General features: G+C 43.3%; 1 long non-coding RNA gene across 1 annotated transcript; it reads left to right on the plus strand.

The window, feature by feature from the left end:
• Positions 1–1800: 1800 nt before the first annotated feature.
• LOC136402589 (uncharacterized) lies at positions 1801–14569 on the plus strand. Its single transcript, XR_010751002.1, has 2 exons — positions 1801–2018; positions 14524–14569. It is a non-coding gene; the product is annotated as an uncharacterized lncRNA (long non-coding RNA).
• Positions 14570–20819: the final 6250 nt, after the last annotated feature.

The following is a 20819-nucleotide window of genomic DNA, read 5'->3' on the forward strand; positions in this document are numbered from 1 at the left end:
GTGTTTAATGATAATAAGAGAGCACTGACTGATCACATAATGCCCTGGCCAGATAGTCAGATTGTTAAAGCATTGTCCCAAGTGCTCAGAGGTTGCCGGTTCGATCCCTGGTCAGGGCACATGTAAAAACAGATTGATGTTCCTGTTACTCTCTTTCTTCTTTTCTAAAATCAACAAAATAGACATTTTTGAAGAATGATGACATATATTATACTGGGATAGTGAACACTATAAACATAGTTACCCAGGTTTGTGATTGCTGACATAACTGTGATCAGACTAAAGCCTGTTTCGAATGAAGAGACAGAGGTCCTGGCCAGGCACCTTGATGGATTGAGAATCATCCCAGAGCCCTGAGGTGGTGGGTCTATCGCAGTCAGAACACGTAGGAGAAGCAACCAATGAATGCAGAAGGAATGGGAACGCCTAGGCAACACTGCCAGTTGATGCTTCTCTTGCTTGCATGAGCGTGCATGAGCTCTTTCTCATAAAATCAATCAATAAATTTTTTTAAAAAATAAAAGAAATAGGAAATGTAGCATGTGACCCTGCAGGTTCTGGCGGAATGGAATTAGGACCATGAGCGAGGAAGGACTGGTGTTCTCCCTCATCATTCAGCTACCTTGTTAACTTTCCTTTGTGCATAAATTTATATATATATATATTTATAAATATATATATAAATTTATATATTGCTCTATCTATCATCTATCTATCTATCAATCTATCATCTATCTATATAATTTTTTCTTATTCAGTGAGACGAGAGAAGGCAGAGACAGATTCCTGCATGCGCCCTGATCCGAATCCACCCAGCAAGCTTACTACAGCCTATGTCCTCCCATTTGGGGACGTAGCTCCATTGCTCAGCAACCAAGCTCTTCTTCATGCCTGAGGAGGAGGACATAGAGGTGTCCTAAGCACTCAGGGCCTACTCACTCCAATTGAGCAATGGCTGCAGAAGCGGAAGAGAAAAAGAGAGAAGCGAGAAGGGGAGATGGTACGGCAGCAGATGGCGCTTCTTTTGTGTGCACTGACCAGGAGTCAAATCTGGGACATCCACCTCCTTGGCCGAATGGCTAGGGCCAAAATAATACTTTTAGAAAAAACATCAGAAATTTCATAACAGGTCTGTGAAAACTTCACTGTCTTTGCTATTTTTACAGCAGGACATAAGTAACTGGTGAACGGGTTATGTGATGAGCACAGATTCTACTAACATCCTTAACTCTTGTGTCCTTGTGCTTTGCTCTGACCAAGTCCTTCAATTATGTCCCAGTGTGCTCACCTTTACCTGAGCCTGAGGCACTGTCCCCTCTACCGCAGGAGCCTATAATCAAAGATATTAAAAGCTCCCCCATAGGGTAGTGATGACCCTGAACTTGCAGGTAGGGCCCTCCCCTCAATTTCTGTCAACCACTGAGTCTAAGTGTTGAGTTCTAAAGAGATGAACAGGGTATTATATCAGACACAGAAGAACGTTGTTTCCTGTACTCCCTTGAATGACAACTTTAGTCCTTGTCCTCTTTGAACACTGGAAGGTAAATACCCAAGCAGATGGCACACAGAACACACACCGGGTCCTCATCATCACTATCAACATGAAACAAGTGTGGATACTGAGTCCACGGACGTGTGCTGCCACAAAGGGGCAGAGACAGGAGCATCAAAGAGGCTGGGAGGCCCGGCAGCTCTGGCCCCAGGCCAGCCAGAGGCCCCACTGCCCTCTCACTAGGCTGTGGCTGCTGAGCCCTGCCCACCCCACTATAATTGCAGGCTGGCTCTGCCCTCCCCACCACTCACTCTGCCCTCCCACCCGACCTGCACCTCCAGGGGACTCTCAGCCATGGAGACCCTTATCCTCCTCGCTGCCTTGCTCCTCCTGGCCTTCCAGGCCCGGGCTGAGCCCCTGTTGGAGACAGCTGACTAGGAGCCCACCCAGGACCAGCCTGAGGCCAAGAACCAGGACATGGCTATCTCCTTCACAGAAGAGGAACGAGTCCCTCGAGAAGGTTTAAGTGACACCTGTCCACGTGCTACAGGGTCTGTCCCCATCAGAGGGCCTGTCACAGGACATGGAGTTGGGGCTCATAGTCAAGGGTGGGGTGAGGGGGGAGAGAAAGAAGCACTGTCAGGAAAGAGGAGGATGTGGGCGGGACAGAGAATGTGACACGTGACCTTTCTCCCTAATGCAGCAGGTATTGTCTGTGGCAATAGACAGGTCAGTTCTCAGTGGCTGTCCCTGATAATGGCTGTGCCTCTGCTCCCTGTGCCCGTGTCCACTGTGCCTGACCCTCCTCTTCCCTCCGCAGGCCTTGAGAGAGGAGCAAGTAAGCGCACGTGCCAACCTGGCCTCTGCAGGGTTAATGAGTCTTGTGTTGGAAGATGCTGCAGCTTTGGTAACAAATACAACTTGCTGTCCAGTTACTTTGTGAACCGAAACCAGAGCTCTGGGATGTTTCTCTGATGACCTGAAAACGTGTTTATCTGTACACCTGCAGCTTTTTCCTTTTTTCCATTATTCTTTTTATTTATTTATTTTAATTTATTGTGTTTACATAGATTCTGGTGTCGCCACGAATGCATCTCCCATTTCCCCTATTCCCCTCAACATCTTCCTCCCCCCTCCCCTTCAGGTTTATCCCATTCTATCATTTCCTTTCCCTCTGTCCTCTTTTCCTCTGGTTCCTTTGATCTCTCCTCTGTTTCAATTCTGTTCTTCAGTTCACATTGTTCATTGGATTTCTCAAATGAGTGAGGTCATATAATATTTTTCTTTTTCTGCCTGGCTTATTTCACTTAACATATTTTCCAGGTCCATTCATGTTGTCGCAATAAGTAAGATTTCCTTCTTTTTCATGGCTCCATAGTATTCCATTGTGTATATGTTCCATGGCTTTTTAATCCACTCCATCACTGATGGATCCTTGGCCTGTTTCCAGATCTTGGCAATTGTAAACAATGCTGACATAAACACGAGGTGCTTTTCTTCTTTTAAATCAGTGATATGGTATTCTTGGGATATATTACTAAAAGTGGAATGGCTGAGTCAAAAGGCAGTTTGATTTTTTTAAAATTTTTTGAGGAATATCCATACTGTTTTCCACAGTGGCTACACCAGTATGCATTCCTACCAGCAATGCAGGAGGGTTCTCTTTTCTCCACATTCTTGCCAGCACTTATTAAGTGTTTTGTAGAAGAGCGCCATTCTGACTGGTGTTAGGTGATATCTTATTGTGGTTTTAATTTGCATTTCTCTAATGATTAGTGATGTTGAACATTTTTTAATCTGCCTGTTGGCCATCTGTATGTCCTCTTTGGAGAAGTGTCTATTCATTTCTTTTGCCCATTTTTTGATTGGATTGTTTATCTTCCTGGTTTTGAGTTTTACAAGTTCTTTATAAATTTTTATTACTAACCCAAAATCAGATGTATTGTCGAATATGTTCTCCCTTTGTGTGGTTTGTCTTCTTATTCTGTTCATATTGTCTGAAGCTGTCCAAAGGCTTTTTAGTTTGATTTAGTCCCATTTATTTATCCTGTCTTTTATTTCACTTGTCCATGGAGATAAAATCAGCAAATATACTGCTGCAAGTGATGATGGAGAGCTTATTGCCTATGTTTTCTTCTAAGATGCTTATGGTTTCACTACTTACATTTCAGTCTTTTATCCAATTTTAGTTTATTTATTTATTTATTTATTGAATTATTTATTTTACATAGACAGAGAGAGGGGGTTAGGCAGGGACAGACAGACAGGAATGGAGAGATGAGTAGCATCAATCATTAGTTTTTCTTTGCGCATTGCGACACCTTAGTTGTTCATTGATTGTTTTCTCATATGTGCCTTGACCATGAGTTTATTTTTTGAATGATGTAAGTGGGTGGTCTAGTTTTATTTTATTGCTGTTATCTGTCCAATTTTCTCGACATCATTTGTTAAAGAGTCTATCTTTACTCCATTATATGCTCTTACCTTTTTTGTCAATTATCAATTGTCTATAAAGGTGTGGTTTTATTACTGGCTTTTCTGTTCTGTTCCATTGATCTGTATGCCTGTTCTTATGCCTGTACAAAGCTGTTTTGAGTACAATGGCCTTGTAGTATAACTTGGTATCAGGAAGTGTGATACCCCCCACTTTATTCTTCTTTTTCAAATTGCTGGGGCTATTCGTGTTTTTTTTGGTTCCACATAAATTTTTTGAATATTTGTTTTATATCTTTAAATTATTTCATTGGTATTTAAATTGGTATTGCATTGAATATATAAATTTCCTTGGGTAATATAGACATTTTAGTGATGTTTATTCCTCCTATCCATGAACATGGTATATGAGTCCACCTGTTTGTATTCTCTTTGATTCTTTTATCAATGTTTTATAATGTTGTGAGTAAAAGTTTTTAATCTTCTTGGTTAAATTTACTGGTAGGTACTTTATTTTTTTGTTGCAATAGTGAAGGGGATTGTTTTTTAAAATTTCTCTTTCTGACAGTTCATTCTTTGTGTATAAAAATGCCTCTAATACTTGAGTATTAATTTTATATCCTGCCACCTTGCTGAATTTATTGATCATGTCAAGTAGTTTTTTTATTGCAACTTTAGGTTTTTCTATGTACAGTACCATATCATCTATATATAATGACTCTTTTACTTCTCTCCCAATTTGGATGCCTTTTATTTCTTCTTCTTGCTGATTACTGTGGCTAGGACTTCCAGAACTATGTTGAATAAGAGTGGTGAAAGGGGGCACCCCTGACTTGTTCCTTATCTTAAGGAAATTTCTTGTAACTTTTGTTCATTGAGTATGATGCTGGCTTTGGGTCTGTTCTAGATGGCCTTTACCATGTTGAGGAATGTTCCCTGTATTCCCACTTTGCTGAGAGTTTTGATCATATATGGGTACTGGATTTTATCAAATGCCTTTTCTGTATCTATTGATATTATCATATATTTTTCTTTCTTTTTTTGTTTATTTGATGAATAACATTGATTGATTTGCAAATATTGTATGAGCCTTGCCTCCCCAGAATATATCCCACTTGATCATGATGTATAATTTTTTTAATGTATTGCTGAATTCGGTTTGCTAATATTTTGTTGAGAATTTTGTCACCTAAATTCATCGAGGGTATTGGCTTATAATATTTTCTTTGTGTTAACTTTGCCTGGTTTTCGAATCAGAATTATGTTCGACTCATAAAAGGAGCTTGGAAGTCTTCCCTTATCTTGAATTTTTTGAAATAGCTTGAGGAGGATTGGAGTTAGTACTTCTTTGAATATTTGGTATAATTAGACTGTGAAGCCATCTGGCCCAGGGCTTTTGTTTGTTGGGAGTTTTTTTGATAAGTGTTTCAATTTCAATTGTTATAGTTGGTCTGTTTAGGTTTTCTGATCCTTCTAGATTGATTTTTGAAAGATTATATTTTTCAAGGAATTTGTCCATTTCATCTAGGTTGTTGAATTTTTTGGCATACAATTCTTCATAGCATTTTCTTAAAATCTTTGAATTTCTGTTGTGTCAGTTGTTATTTCTTCACTCTCATTTCTAATTTTATATATTTGAGTCCTCTCTCTTTTTCTCTTGTTGAGTCTGGTTAAAGGTTCATTGCTCGTTTTTACCTTTCCAAAGATCCAACTCTTGGTTTTATTGATCCTGTGCATTGTTTTTTTAGCCTTTATGTAATTTATTTCTGCTCTGATCTTTATTATTTCCTTCCTTCTACTTCTTCTGCAATTTACTTGCTGTTTTTTTTCTAGTTCTTTTAGATGCCGGGTCAAGTTGTTTATTTGAGCTTTTTCTAGCTTCTTTAGTTATGCGTGTAATGCTATGAACTTCCCTCTTAAGCTGCTTTTGCTGTGTCCCATAAATTTTGAGTTGTTGTATGCTCATTTTCATTTGTTTCTAGGAATTTTTTTTATTTCTTCTGTGATTTCATTGTTCACCCATTTGTTATTTAATAACATGCTATTTTGTTTCCAAATGTTTGAGTATTTTTGTTTGTCTATTGTAGTTGAATTCTAGTTTCATGGCATTGTGATCAGAGAAGATGTTTGATATTATTTCAATCTTCTTAAATTTGCTGATACCCATTTTGTGCCCTACTATTTGATCATCCTAGAGAATGTACCATGAGCACTTGAAAAGGATGTATATTCTGCTGCTTTAGAATGAAAGGTTCTGATGATTTCTATTAAATTCCCTTGATCTTTTGTGTCCTTTAAGTCTGCTATTTCTTTGTTAATTTTCTTTGTTGAGGATCTATCTAGTGATGTTAGAGGGGTATTGAAATCCCCTACTATTATATTATTGCTGTTGATCTCACCTTTTATTTCCATCAAAGTCTACTTTATATATTTAGGTGCTTCTATATTAGATGTATAGATATTTTTAATGATTATCTCTTCCTCTTGGATTACTCCCTTTATCATTATGTAGTGACCTCATTTATACCTCAATATAGACTTTGTTATAAAGTCTATTTTTTCAGATATAAGTATTGCTACCATAGCTTTTTTTTTCATTTCCAATTGCCTGGAATATTTTTTTCCATCTTTTATATGAAAAGGTTTAGTCTATATGAACCTTTTGTTTTGAGGTGTGTCTCTAGTAGATAGCATATGTGTACAGGTCCTGTTTTCTTATCCACACAGTCATCAGTCATCCTATGTTTTTTGATTGGATCAATTAATCCATTTACATTTAAGGTTATTATTGATATGTAGTTTTTAATTGCCATTTTATTCTTTAAATCTACATTCCATTTTTTACTATATTTTTCCCCTTTTGTTAGTTTACAACAGGCCCCTTATCACTACTTGCAGCATTGGTTTTGTTTTAATGAATTCCTTGAGTTTTTTTTTTGTCTCAAAGCTATTTATTTCTCCTTTAATTTTAAATGATAACCTTGCTGGATAATAAAGTCTTGGTTTTAGGTTCTTGTTCTGCATTACTTTGAGGATTTCTTGCCATTCCCTCCTGTCCTCAATGTTTTTGTTGAGAAGTTCGATGTCATCTTTATGGGGGCTCCTTTGTAGGTGATTGACTTTTTTTTCTCTTGCAGCTTTATTATTATTTTTATCTCTTAGCTTTGTTATTTTAATTATGATGTATCTTGGTGTAGGTTTCTTTGGGTTTCTCTTTAATGGAGTTCTCTGTGCTTCTTGAACTTGTGTGACTTTTCCGTGCATCAATTTAGGGTAGTTTTCAGCTATGATTTCTTCAAACAGGCTCTTTATCCATTGTTCTTTCTCTTCTTTTTAGGGACCCCTATGATGCAAACATTGTTTCTATTTATGTTGTCACAGAGCTCTCTTAGATTTCCTCAAACTTCTGAGCCTCTTTTCATTTTAGTGCTCCACTTCAGTGCTTTCATTTATCTTGTGCTCTACCTGGCTGATTCGATCCTCTCCTTCATACAGCCTTATTTTTTTTTTTTTTTTTTTTTTTTTTTTACAGGGACAGAGAGAGAGTCAGATAGAGGGAGAGATAGGGACAGACAGACAGGAACGGAGAGAGATGAGAAGCATCAATCATCAGTTTTTCGTTGCGACACTGTAGTTGTTCATTGATTGCTTTCTCATATGTGCCATGACCGCGGGCCTTCAGCAGATTGAGTAACCCCTTGCTCGAGCCAGTAACCTTGGGTCCATGCTAGCGAGCTTTTTGCTCAAGCCAGATGAGCCCGCACTCAAGCTGGCAACCCCTGGGTCTCGAACCTGGGTCCTTCCGCATCCCAGTCCAACGCTCTATCCACTGCACCACCGCCTGGTCAGGCCATACAGCCTTATTTTAATTCCTTCTAGTGTAGTCTTCATTTCTGATATGGTATCTGTCATTTCTGACTATTTTTCTTTACTATTTCAATGTTCTTTTTGATGCTTTATTTTTCTTTTTAAGGTGCTCATTGTGTTCATTCATTGCTGCTCTAAGATCTTTGAGCATTCCAATTATTATTATTTTAAACTCTGCATCCCCTAGGTTGGTTATTTCCATCTCACTCAGTTATTTTTCTGGGGGTTTCTCTTGTTGATTTATTTGGATTGCATTTCTCTTTCAATTTTGTCTGTGTATACACTCCTCGTTTGGGTTTGTTTTTTGTGAAGTTAGCTAAGTTTAGGGTTGGTAATATCTGTCTCCAATTTTTCGTTGTGTTTTTTGGGTTGGAATCAGCTGTTGTTTGTAATTGGCTGTGGGCTACTTGTCTGCTATCACTGTTCTTGTTGTTGTTTGTGTTGGTGTTTTGTTTTTTTAGCTGGGTCAGTGTGAGGAGCCCTTTCTTATGCTTTCACTCTAACAAGGTTTGTAAGGTCCTGAACTGGTGCTTTCCCTATCTGGCCACAGAATGTGACTTCTCAGACCTCCCTGTCTGAGGCCTGGTACAGATCGGGGGGGGGGTGTCATTGCCTATGATTGGCTCTTGTCAACCTTTTTGGAGCTATAGGTGATCGAGTTCCTGTTGCAACCTCTGTTGGACGCAGGTGTCATTGTAAATATCAGCTGCACTCCTAGGCTGGCTTTTATCTCCTCTAGGCCTGGGGGAAGCTCCTTTAAAAGTTCAAGTTCCCTGAGATCTGCTTTCTGTTGCTTCTTATTGCTGTTTACTTGTTGGACTCAGTCCTGTAATTCAGTGATTAGGTATGGTATCTGATGTGGCCTGCCTCAACCTCAGGTGTCATTCTATCAAAATTGTTATTTACTTATTTTATTTTATTTTATTTTATTCTTTTTTTTTCAGCACTCTGTAGGGTGTAGTCAATGGGGTCCAGTGGATGTGACCCCTGTGCTCATGTTGTGTGGTATGACCACTGACCCGCCACGGCTGTTGCTGTTTGGTGCGTTTGTGCTAAGGTGGTATTGGCGTTAGCTTGCTTCCGTGGCCACCGCGTCCTCTGCTGTCCCTGGAGGGCTCACGCACACCAGCTTGGACTGCTGTTGAGCCTGCTTTGGGCTCTGCTGCTGCCGAGGGCCGGTCCATATCGCAGCGGTGGGTTTGAGCCTCACCTCAAACCTCCTCAGCATCTTCGCGGGATTCCACCTGCCAGCACCAGCTTGGACCACCCGTGTTCTGAGGGCATGCCTGTACCATGGGTGGGTTTGCATGCTGGGTGGGAACTCCGCAGCAGCAGCCGCGGCTTCCACCATTGCTTGCGGGCTTGCACACATGAATGCTTGTTCAGGCTTCCGCCCCTGCCAAGGGAGGGCCCATGCCGCAATCTGAACTGTGTGAACCCGGACCTGTGCAGCAGCCGCTGTGGGTTTCCGCCTCAACGGGCCATACCGAGCACGCTCCTGGCCTCCACAGACACGCCTTGATGCCTCCCGTTCGTCCATACTGATGAGCACCCAGCCATGAGAGTGGTGGTGTATTTTAGATCTCTGCACTCACTATTTGTATCCCTAATGTGCAGCCTGCCTCTAAGCCCCTTTTGTTCTAACTGAGGCAGGGGAGCCTCTGTGGGCAGAGTAGTTTCTTCCCTTTGCTGGTGATGCTGTTACCAGGAATAGTGTTTACTTTAGATTTGGGGAGTGAATCTGCCCAGGGGTTAGAGTGTCCATCCCTCAGAGTGTCTCCCCCTGATCCTCTGAGACCACTCTCTCCCCTCTCAACTCCACTATTCCCCTGTCCCTGCTCCTGGAGCTCCGGGAAAGTGACTGTGAATGAGGATCTCTGTGCAGTCCCTTTAATACGGAGCCTGGGTACGACAGTTCTGCCTCCTTCTCTCAAACAGATCCTCGGCTCCTTTCTCAGCCAAATACAGCTTAATCCCTTTCCAGGCTCCAGGGCTCTAGGCTGGAATTCCAGTTTTGGGGCTGAGGACCCACAACTCTCTGGGCAATCTTCTTGGTCATGGGAGTCCCTCTCGGCTGGTGATCACTCCTGTTAGTGAGGCAGCCCTTTCCGCATCTTCGCCTTTCCTACCAGTCTCCATGGCTTTTGTGATGGTCCTCAGTTATAGAATCCTCTTAGTTAAGTCCAAATTTGGTCTTTCAATATGAGTGTTCTCAGAATTAAGTTATAATCCACCTTGGTTTCCAGAAGTGGGACTTGGAATGTCCGCCTACTCTGTGGCCATCTTGTCTCTTTCTCTCTTTATCTTGTTAGTGTGAATCACTTGCACAGAAAATTCTGTCCTGAGTTGTCAGCATTAAATGAACCAGCCTTTTCATCTTGATGATGAACCATTTGAGCATCACACGGCAATAATAAAACCAACAAAAGGACCACGATTCTTTTTCAAGGAAACTTTAACCTTCTATATTCAATCGATTCATAATGAAACAAAGTGAAATGTTTCTATGGAGGGTATTAAAAGGTGCCATTGAACCCTGGCTATTCGGCTCAGTGGTAGAGCATAGGCCTAGCGTATGGACATCTTGGGTTAGGTGTCCAGTCAGGGAACACCACAGTAGCAACCATCTGCTTCCATACCCCTGTTCCTCTCCTGTCTCTTTCTCTCTTTCTCTCTGTCCTTTACTCCCCCCACCACAACCATGCCCATTTAGTTAAAGTTGGCCCTTGAAACTGAGGATGGCTCTGTGTCTTCACCTCAGGTGCTAAAATAGCTCTGTTGCTGAGCAACATAGAAATTGCCCTAGAAAGGCAGAGCATTGCCTAGTAGGGGGCTTGCCAGGTAGATCCCAGTCAGCTTACATGAGTGAGTCTGTCTCTCTGACTGCCTGCTTATCACTTAGGAAAATTTTAACAAAGGAAATAAATAAGGTGCCATTAACTTCGAGAAGAATAGACCCAATAAGCATGGTACTTGTTCTTTTATTTTAAGGCAAGAGAGGACATTGATATGCGGAGATACTTTCTAGGATAAGCAGATGTTTCAGTCACATGTGCACATTCCTAGCTGTACTAACAAGATCAAGTGACCTAATGCTCCAGGGTGCCACCAACAGGGAAAAGTAAGAACTACACCCAATCCAGAGCAGTCTGACCAGCATCAGTCATCTCATATAATGGCCAGAGGAAATCAGAGGCCTGATCTGGTCAGTATCACAAGTCATGCCTTCAACCAGGGAAATGATGGCCCCCCATGAACCTTAAAAAGGGGATTAGTTTATTGTGTATTAAATGAGTTGATCTCAACCCTCTCTTTAGAGAGATGGAGTCTACTAGTCAAAAAATCTCGTACTGAATCTAATATAATCTAGCAAGAAACAGTATGTTTTTAGCATTGTCACAGAGAGGCTCTCAGTTATGAGCTGTGAGGGAGGCTACAGGGAAGTCACCGAGACAGAAAGCCTTATTTTTAGATGACAAGCACTTCTCTGCCGCCCTCTCTCTTTTTCAAGGTGGCCACACACGTCCTAAAGCCATGACCTTGGATTCCACCCTGAGGCTGTGTTGTACTCAAGAAACTTCTATAGGATCTTTGCAGTGTGACCACATCTACCGTATCTCCCCATGTATAAGACAGACCGTGTTTCAAAACATTTGAGGAATAAAAACTGGGTGTGTCTTTTACAGTGGATGTGATATTTCCAATGCCATAGATGGAACTGAGGAGGAGGCAATATATGAAGACAGTGATTTGTCATCAGACACAGATGAGGACAAGGTAGTGGATGGGGGTTTTGACAGTGATAAGGACTTGTATGAATTTTATAATGAATAAAACTTGAGTTCAATAATTTTATTTAATACATCTGTCTTTTCAAATTTTAGGCCCCAATATTAAGGTACATCTTATACATGGGAGCATCTTATACCTGGGGAAATACAATAATTCAAGAAAATTTGTCCTATGAATACTTTAAACTAGAAACACTTTTAAATTGAAACTTATCGTCAATGACCATGTGCCCCTCTCAGCCCCACCCCCCCAGGACACGAGAGCACTGTCACAGGGAAGACCAGGCTTTACAAACAGTAGTAGGGAAGAGACTAAACTGACAAATGACCAAAAATTTTAACAGCACATAAAAATGCAAAGTATTTGTGTAAACAAGAGAAAGAGCCAAAGGGAAATGACAGAGCATGCACATGTTTCAAAACCCCTGGGACAGAGTAACAATTTCCTGAATGTATAAATAAGCCCTACAAACCAAAAGGAATAAATCGACCAAGTATTTTATTTCCAAAAACTGATGCCAAGAAGAAAGGACATTCAGAGAAAATAAACAGAGGCACTTCTTCAATGTGGACACATGTTGCCCCGTGACTCAGGAGAGACACAAAGCCAGGACTCCATCTGGGTTGCAGGTCTTACCTGTCCCTCTGGGAAAGATGTCAACCCTCACAGTTCAGGTAGCAGACTGCTTTCCGCCATGCCTGGACCCCAGGGTCCCCGCCACCAGGGGTTTCAGAGAGTCAGGAGCAGGTTATTTACAGCTCACAGCGATTGGCATGCAGGTAGCACCGGAGGTGGGGGACGTGCCTCAACTGGGGTCTCAGGACGGGCATCTCCCATTGCCTGGCTACGCCGTCTACATGCAGTAACTGTCCTACCCATGGGCAGAACAGAGAGGTCACAAGTCCAGCTACTCCCGTCCTCCAAGTAGAAAAAAAGAGAAAAAATATAAAACAATAACACAGCACTACTATTAACTATGAGAATAATTCAATATTTTTTTAATAATGGGTCCAACTCAGAGGTTACATTTGATTGGTCAGAACTCTGTTTAACGGTCAATCTGAGCTGCAAGAGGGTCAGGGACATCCAGTGTATTTATATCAAATCACTTGGCTGCCTGGAGCCCAGGGTTAGAAAAATAAAGAACATTATTGGGGGATCACAGGACCTTTTAAACACCTCCCACTGTGCATGGGCAGCAGGTGGGCTCATATGTTTTAGTGAGTGATGTTGACAAAACCTATGGACGGGAAGATACGTTAATATCACTTAAATGTATAGGATGTGTTAGTTTGAACCAGAATCCACTAGGGACATTTCTTTAGAAGACAGTCAGAAATAAGCCAGAAGATACTTACAGCAGTTATGCCTGCAACCGAAAAGAGTTAGGAATAACCAAATTGTCCGAATTTAACAATCAGTGAGAGACAGCTAAAAGGTGACTTATAAATACTGGGATGGTACAACACCGTTTACACAGGGACACGGTCCTGTGCGCACTGCTGGAGCAGAGTTCGCGGTAAAACCTGAGGTGAGGAAGGACACTCAGAACACGGGGACCCTGGTGGCCCCTGCAGAGCGGGTGGAGGGCTGGCGCAGGGAGGGGACCAATAGTCTCACTCATCACTCAGCTCCCCTTTGAATTTTCTTTTGGGTGCAAGAATTACTTTTTTTATTTAAAACATTAGAAATATCAGAGGCGGGTTGCAGGAACTTCGTTGTATCACCTATTTCTAAAAAAGAACACAAGTCATTGGAGAGCAGTTTATGTGATATGTTTAAATCCGACTGACATCAGGAAATGATCGTGTCCTTCAGCTTAGCTCTGACCAACTCCTTTCTTTGTGTCTCTCTGTGCTCACTTCACAGAGTCTGAGTCACTGCCCCTCCGCCTCAGGAGATCACCCAGCCAGGACCAGCAACCTCCCACACAGTCTTTGAACCTGGAGAACAAACCTTCTAATAGTAAGGGATGGTCCGGTCCCAGGGTGAGGACCTTCAGAGGTGACCAGGGTCTTGCATCAGCACACAAGAATGTTGTTCCTGTACTCACTGACTGAGAGCTCTAGTCCTTGTCCTCTTTGAACACTAGAAGGTAAATACCCAAGTGGATGGCACACGGAACACTCACCAAGTCCTCATCATCACTATCAACATGAAACAAGTGTGGAAACTGTGCCCATAGACACGTGCTTCCAAGAAAGGGCGGGGACAGGAGCATCAAAGAGGGTGGGAGGCCCAGCGGCCCTGGCCCCATTTCAGCCAATAGCTCCACTCTCCTCACTGCACTGTGGTCGCTGAGCCCCGCCCACCCCACTATAAGTGCAGGCTGGCTCTGCCCTCCCCACCACTCACTCTGCCCTCCCACCTGACCCGCACCTCCAGGGGACTCTCAGTCATGAGGACCCTCGCTCTCATCGCTGCCCTGCTCCTCCTGGCCTTCCAGGCCTGGGCTGAGCCCCTGAAGGAGACAGCTGAGCAGGTGCCCATCCAAGACCAGCCTGTGGCTGAGGACTTGGATGTGACTATCTCCTTCACAGAAGAGAAACTTGCTGCTTGAGAAGTTTCAGTTGACACCTGCCCATGTGTTACCCCATCAGAGGGCCTGTCAGAGGGGCGTGGAGTCGAGGCTCACAGTTGGTGGTGGGATGAGGTAGGAAAGAAGCAGACATCACGAGGGGAGAGGAGGATGGGGGCGGGGCAGAGAATGAGCACAGACATGATGGACTCGGGTTAGAGACGGTCATGGGTCTGCACGACCAACGCAGAGTCAGCCAGTGCTTGTGATTCACACAGACACAAGACCTTTCACCCTAACCTGGCTGCGATGGTCTCCCATGGTAGACACGTCTCCTCTGAGTATATGTCCTTGATACTGGCTGTGCCTCTGCTCCCTGTGCCCATTCCCACCGTGCCTGACCCTCCTCTTCCCTCCGCAGCCCTTCGGAGAGTCACCGTCTGCACGTGCAGAAATGGCAGATGCAATAGAGATGAGCGTCTCTCTGGGAGCTGTAGGAAGAATGGCCGTCTATACAATCTTTGCTGTCGCTGAGCTTTGTGGACCGAGACCCAGAGCACTGTGACATTCCACTGAGGACCTGAGAGTGCGTTTAGTCTGTGTACCTGTCCCTTTTCTCCGTTTTCTCTCCAGAATAAACTTCAAGCATTAAACTCACTGGTCGCCTTTTTTTTTTCCTTTTCACTATTCTTACGTGTGTGCTCACCCATACAGAGATTTCTGCCCTCAATGGTCTAAGTCGTCCGGCCTTTGCACCCTCGTGATGCACTATTTGAGTTCACACAGTAATAACTAAATGAGAGAAGAAACATAATCGCTAATGAAAGCAATGTTAACCTACACAATTTAATCCATTCGTAATGAAACTGAAAAGTAAACAGTTTTTATGGGGTGACTCAGAAGGTGTTGCTGATCCCAGGAAAGGTGGGTCTGATATGCATGTTTCTTACTCTTTAATTTTAGGATGTGAGAAGGCATTGGTATGTGTAGATATTTTCTAGGATAAGCTGGTGTTTCAGTTACATACATTTTCCTAGCTGTATCAACAAGATCAAGTGAACAAATGCTCCAGGGTGCCACCAACAGAGAAAACTAAGAACTACACCAGAACCAGAGTGGACTGACCAGCACTGGTCATCTCAAATAACAGCCGGAGGGAAGGGGAGTCCCGATCTGGTCAGTATCACTGGTCCTGCCTACTCAGACTTACCCTTCGGGCTCCCAGAGGGAGGGTAGTCCACTGTCCAATGCAACAGCTGGTCTCAACTCTCTTTATGGCCCGCTCTCTCTTAAAGAGTATGACATATGAGTTAAAACAAACCTGCTACTAATTTTAATAAATTTTAGCAAGAAATGAATATTTCAGTTTTGCCAGTGACAGGACCTTAACTCCAAACAGAAAGGTATCTGAGAAGAAGACTTGTTGGCAGAAGACAAGGACCTCTTTGAACCCCTCTCCCTGTTCCAAGATCACCACATATGTCTTATAGCCATGGCCTTGGATTCTATCCTGAGGCTGTGTTGTACTCATAGAACCTGCTATTTGATCCTTACACTGTGGCCACATTGACTGTATTTCTCCATGTATAAGACACAACCTTTCTCAAAAAAATTGGTGTCTAAAAACGGGGTGCATCTTATACAGTGGTTGTGGCATTTCTAATGCCATAGATGAACCTGAGGAAGAGGCAGTATATGATGACAGTGATTTGTCATCAGACACAGATGAGGACAAGCTAATGGACAGGAGTTTTGACGATGATGACGATTTTATGAATTTTTTGATGAATAAAACTTGACTTCAATAACTTTATGTAATACTTATATTTTTCCAAATTTTCTGCCCAAATATTAAGGTGCATCTTATACCTGGAAAGATACAGTAATTCAAGAAATTTTGTCCTGAGAATATTTCAAACTAGAAACACTTTATTTTGAAACTTAACCAGGAGGTACCCTGTACCACTCTCAGCCCCTCTCCCCCAGGACACGAGAGCACTGACACACGGAAGACTGGGTTTTACAAATGGTAGTAGGGAAGAGATAAAACTCACAAAAGATGTTAAATTTTAATAGCACATAAAAATGCAAAGTATTTGTGTAAACAAGAGAAAGAGCCAAAGGGAAACGACAGACCATGCAAATGTTCCACAGCCCCTGGGACAGAGTGACAATTTCCTGAGTGTATAAATAAGCCCTACAACCCAAAAGGAATAAATCGGCCAAGTATTCCATTTCCCAGAACCGAAGCCAAGAAAAAAGGACATTCAGAGAAAATAAACAGAGGCACTTCTTCTATGTGGACACATGTTGCCCCGTGACTCAGGAGAGACACTAAGCCAGGATGCCATCCGGGTTGCAGGTCTTACCTGTCACTCTGGGAAAGATGTCAACCCTCACAGTTCAGGTAGCAGACTGCTTACTGCCACGCCTGGACCCCAGGGTCCCCACCACCAGGGGTTTCAGAGAGTCAGGAGCAGGTTATTTACAGCTCAGCGATCAGCATGCAGGCAGCACCGGAGGTGGGGGACGTGCCTCAACTGGGGTCTCAGGACGGGCATCTCCCATTGCCTGGCTACGCCGTCCACATGCAGTAACTGTCCTTCCCATGGGCAGAACAGAGAGGCCACAAGTCCAGCTGCTCCCATCCTCCAAGTAGAAATAAGGAGAAAAATTATGAAACAATAACAGAGCACAACTATAAACAGTGACAGTAATTCATTTCTGTACTCTGTGTAATGGTCACTCTCAGCTGGGAGATCCAGTGTATTTTTTACAGAGCACACTGCTGCTCAGAGCCCTGGCTGAATGAAAAAAACGGTGAAATTTGGGGAATACAGAGCCTTTTAAACACCTCCCACTGTGTGTGAGCAGCAGGTGGGCTCATATGTTTCAGTGAGCGATGTCAACAGGACCTATGCAGAGGATGATACATTAACGTCTTTTAAATGTTTAGGATGTGTTACTTTGACCCTACATTCTACTAGGGACAGTTCTCTAGAAGACAGAAATTAGCAATAGGATACTCACTGCAGTTATGCTTGTAACTGAAAATATAAATAGTTAGCAACAACCAAATTGTCAGAATTCAGTGATTAATGAGAGGCCGCTAAAAGTTGATTGATAAACGCTGGGATGGTACAACACAGTTCACACAGGGATGTGGTCCTGTGCGCTGCTGGAACAGTGTTCTAGGTAAAGCCTGGGGTGAGGAAGGACACTCAGAACACGGGGACCCTGGTGGCCCCTGCAGAGCGGGTGGAGGGCTGGCACAGGGAGGTGGACCGACAGTCTCACTCATCACTCAGCTCCCTTTCAAAATTTTTTTATTTTTGTTGAAGAATTACTTTTTTACTTTAAAACATCAGAACCTTCACAGGCAGGTTGCAGGAACTTTGTTTTAAACTTTGTTCTAAAAAAGAACACAAGTCATTGGAGAGCAGTTTATATGATATGTTTAAATCCTACTGACGTCAGGAAATGAACGTGTCTTTCAGCTGAACTCTGACCAACTCCTTCCCTCGTGTCCCTCTGGGCTCCCTTCACGGAGTCTGAGTCACTGTCCCCTCCACCCCAGGAAATCACCCAGCCAGGACAAGCAAACCTCCCCCGCAGTCTTTGAACCTGGAGAACAAACCCTCTAATACTATAAGGGTCAGTCTGGTCCCAGGGTCAGAGATAATGTTCCAATTTAAAAAGTAAATCTTAAAATCTACCATAATTAATCAACTAAATATTCTTTTATTCAAATCAGAGGCTAAAATCAGAACAACATTCTAAGAATACAAACTCAGGCACTCCTTAGTCGTGGAGATGTGTTTTCCCTGCTGACTCATGACAGAAACAAGGCCAGGACTCATTGGGACAGCAGTTCTTTTTTTTTTTTTTTTAATAAATAAAATTTTATTTTTATGGGGTGACATCAATAAATCAGGGTACATATATATATTCAAAGAAAACATTTCCAGGCTATCTTGTCATTTAGTTCTGTTGCATACCCATCACCCAAAGAGAGATCGTCCTCCATCACCCTCTATCCAGTTTTCTTTGTACCCCTCCCCCTCCCCTTCCCCCTCTCTCCCCTTCCCTCCCCCCACCCCCCGTAACCACCACACTCCTGTCCATGTCTCTTAGTCTCGCTTTTATGTCCCACCAATGTATGGACTCCTGCAGTTCTTGTTTTTTTCTGATTCGCTTATTTCACTCCACATAATGTTATCAAGGTTCCACCATTCTGCTGTAAGTGATCCGATATCATTGTTTCTTCTAGCTGAATAGTATACCATGGTGTATATGTGCCCCATCTTCTTTATCCAGTCTTCTATTTTTTTTTTACAGTGATTACAAGCCTTTAAGCAAACTCTTGGCCAATACAGCAAGAATCCATAAAAGAGTAGTGTCCTTAACATGTTCACCAAATCCAAATTGTCCCATCACCATGCCAAATCCCTGAAAAATGCAACCCAACCACAGTTCAGTCTGTTAGGAGCGGGACAGTAGTTCTTACCTATCAGGTTGGGAAAGGTCCCAAACCTCACAGTCCAGGGAGCAGACTGCTCTCAGCCACTCCAGGTCCCCGGATCCCAGCCCCCAGGGCCGACAGAAAGTGTGAAGTGTGGTCTTCTCGAGTCACAGCAATCTCCCTGTGGGCAGCTCGGAATGTGGGGGACACAGCTCACCTGTGGTCTCAGGACAGACACCTCGCCTCTTCCTGCTACGCCGTCCATGTCGAGTACCTGTCCTCTTCCTGGTCAGACACGGCGGCCACAGTCCAGGTGCTCCCGTCCTCCATGCGGAAATGTGGAGAAAATATAAAACAATAGCCTAACACAACCATGAAGGCGTAATTCATTTTATTATTTAAAAAGAAGCCCGTCTCAGATATTACATTTTAATCATCCAAATGTCATTTTTTGGTCACTCTGAGTGCAGGTGTTCAGGGACATCTAGTGAATTTCTAACAGACACGTGGCTGCCCAGAGCCTAGGCTGGAAGAAAGGAGGACGAAATTGGGGAATCATGGAGCCTGTTAAACACCTTTCCCTGAGGGTGGACAGTGGTGGGGCTCATATGTTTGATGTCAGGGTGAGCTCTGCAGAGGACAATAAATTAATCTCTGTTAGATGTATAAGACGTGTGCTTGGACCCCGCAATCTACTCCTAGACTTTTATCTAATAGAGAGTCAGAAATAGCAAGATGGTGTTTGTAAAAGCATACTCATGGGAGTTATGCATATAACTGAAAATGTTTAGAAATAACAAAATTGTCAGTATTTAATGATAATAAGAGAGTGCTGTCTGATGACATAGAGCCCTGGCCGGATAGCCGATTGTTAGAGCATTGTCCCGAAGCTCAGAGGTTGCTGGTTTGATCCTCAGTCAGGGCATGTGGAGCAACAGATTGATGTTCCTGTCTCTCCCTCCCTTCCTTTCTAAAATCAACAAAATAAACATTTTTAAAGTATGATAACATATATCACACTTGGATTATGAACACTATAAACATAGTAACGCAGGTCTGTTTCTGCTGATATGACTGTGACAGGCTAAGGCCAGTGTTGAATAATTAGACTGAGGCCCAGCAAGCTGCCTTGGTGGACAGAGCATCGTCCTGGAGCCCTGAGGTGGTGGGTCTATCCCAGGTCAGAACATGTAGGTGAAGCAAACAATGAATGCACAAGGATTGGGAACACCAGGGCAAAACTGCCAGTTGATGCTTCTCTTGCTTGCATGAGCATACATGAGCTTTCTCTCATAAAATCAATAAATAAAATGTTCTTAAAAGAAAAGAAAGGCCCTGGCCAGTTGGCTCAGTGGTAGAGCGTCGGCCTGGCGTGCGGGAGACCCGGGTTCGATTCCCGGCCAGGGCACATAGGAGAAGCGACCATTTGCTTCTCCACCCCCATCCCCTCCTTCCTCTCTGTCTCTCTCTTCCCCTCCCGCAGCCAAGGCTCCATTGGAGCAAAGATGGCCCGGGCGCTGGGGATGGCTCCTTGGCCTCTGCCCCAGGCACTAGAGTGGCTCTGGTCGCGGCAGAGCGATGCCCCGGAGGGGCAGAGCATCGCCCCCTGGTGGGCAGAGCGTCGCCCCTGGTGGGCGTGCCGGGTGGATCCCGGTCGGGTGCATGCGGGAGTCTGTCTGACTGTCTCTCCCCATTTCCAGCTTCAGAGAAATTAAAAAAAAAAAAAAAAAAAAAAAAAAAAAAAAAAGATAAGAAATAGGATATGCAGCATGTGACAGTGCAGGTTCGGGCAGAATGAAGATAGGACAGCGAGGGAGGAAGGACTGTTGTTCTCACTCATCACTCAGCTACCTTGTCAACTTTCCTTTGTGCATATATATACATATATATATGTGTATATATATATTTTCTTACTCAATGAAATGAGAGGAGGCAGAGAGAGATTCCTGCATGGCCCTGACTGGAATCCACACAGCTAGCCCACTGGGCCTATGCTTTCCCCATCTGGGACCTTAGCTTTGTTGCTCAGCAACTGAGCTCTTCTTAGTGCCTGAGGAGCAGGACATGGAGGCATCCTAAGCACTTGGTGCCAAGTCATTTCAATAGAACAACGGCTGGTGAATGGGAAGAGAGAGAAAGAGAGAGAGAGAGAGAAGCAAGAGAGGGAGGGGTACAGCAGCAGATGGCGCTTCTTTTGTGTGTACTGACCAGGAGTCAAATCTGGGACATCCACACGCTTGGCCAAACAGCTAGGG

Source organism: Saccopteryx leptura, chromosome 4 (genome assembly GCF_036850995.1).
Source record: "Saccopteryx leptura isolate mSacLep1 chromosome 4, mSacLep1_pri_phased_curated, whole genome shotgun sequence".
Taxonomy (NCBI): domain Eukaryota; kingdom Metazoa; phylum Chordata; class Mammalia; order Chiroptera; family Emballonuridae; genus Saccopteryx; species Saccopteryx leptura.